Genomic DNA, 784 nt, shown 5'->3' on the forward strand with positions numbered 1-784 from the left:
AGGGCTCCAGGAGGTCGGGTACATTTGCGCCTAGGGTCCCCTCTGTCTGAAGGGACGTGCGCGACCAGATGGCCGAAGGGGCTTGCGCGACCAGATGGCCGAGGGGACAGGCGCGACCAGATGGCCGAGGGGAAAGGGAAGGGGAAGCCTCCCCGGGCTCTCCGGGCACCATGCCGCGTGGCAGGACCCCGGACGGAGCCAGGGGCGGGGAGGCCGCCCTGGGGGCCCCCAGGGGCCAATGAACCCAGACGAGCCTGGGGAGGCTCCCCGGACACAATGGAACCCCGCCCCGGGCCTTTGGCAGTGCCGCAGGCCGGGGGCCCGGGGCCGGAGACCCCGACCCGGGGCCCGGCCGAGCCCCTGGAACCAGCCGGAGTTCCTAGGCCCGCAGGCGCAGGGGAAGCCTCCCCGGGACCTCTGGACCCCGCCCCGGGCACCCTGCCACGCGGCAGGACCTGGGACGGAGCCCGGGGCGGGGAGGCCACCCTCCCCCGGGCCCCCAGGGGCCAATGAACCCAGACAGGCCTGGGGAGGCTCCCCGGACACAACGGAACCGCGTCCCGGGCCTTTGGCAGTGCCGCAGGCCGGGGGGCGGGGTCCGGGGCCGGAGACCCCGACCCGGGGCCCGGCCGGGCCCCTGCACCCAGCCGGGGCTCCCGGGACCGCAGGGGAAGCCTCCCCGGGCCCTCCGGACCCCGTCCCGGGCACCCTGCCGCGCGGCAGGACCCGGGACGGAGCCCGGGGCGGGGAGGCCGCCCTCCCCGGGGCCCCCAGGGGCCAATGA

Source organism: Triturus cristatus, chromosome 6 (genome assembly GCF_964204655.1).
Source record: "Triturus cristatus chromosome 6, aTriCri1.1, whole genome shotgun sequence".
Taxonomy (NCBI): Eukaryota; Metazoa; Chordata; class Amphibia; order Caudata; family Salamandridae; genus Triturus; species Triturus cristatus.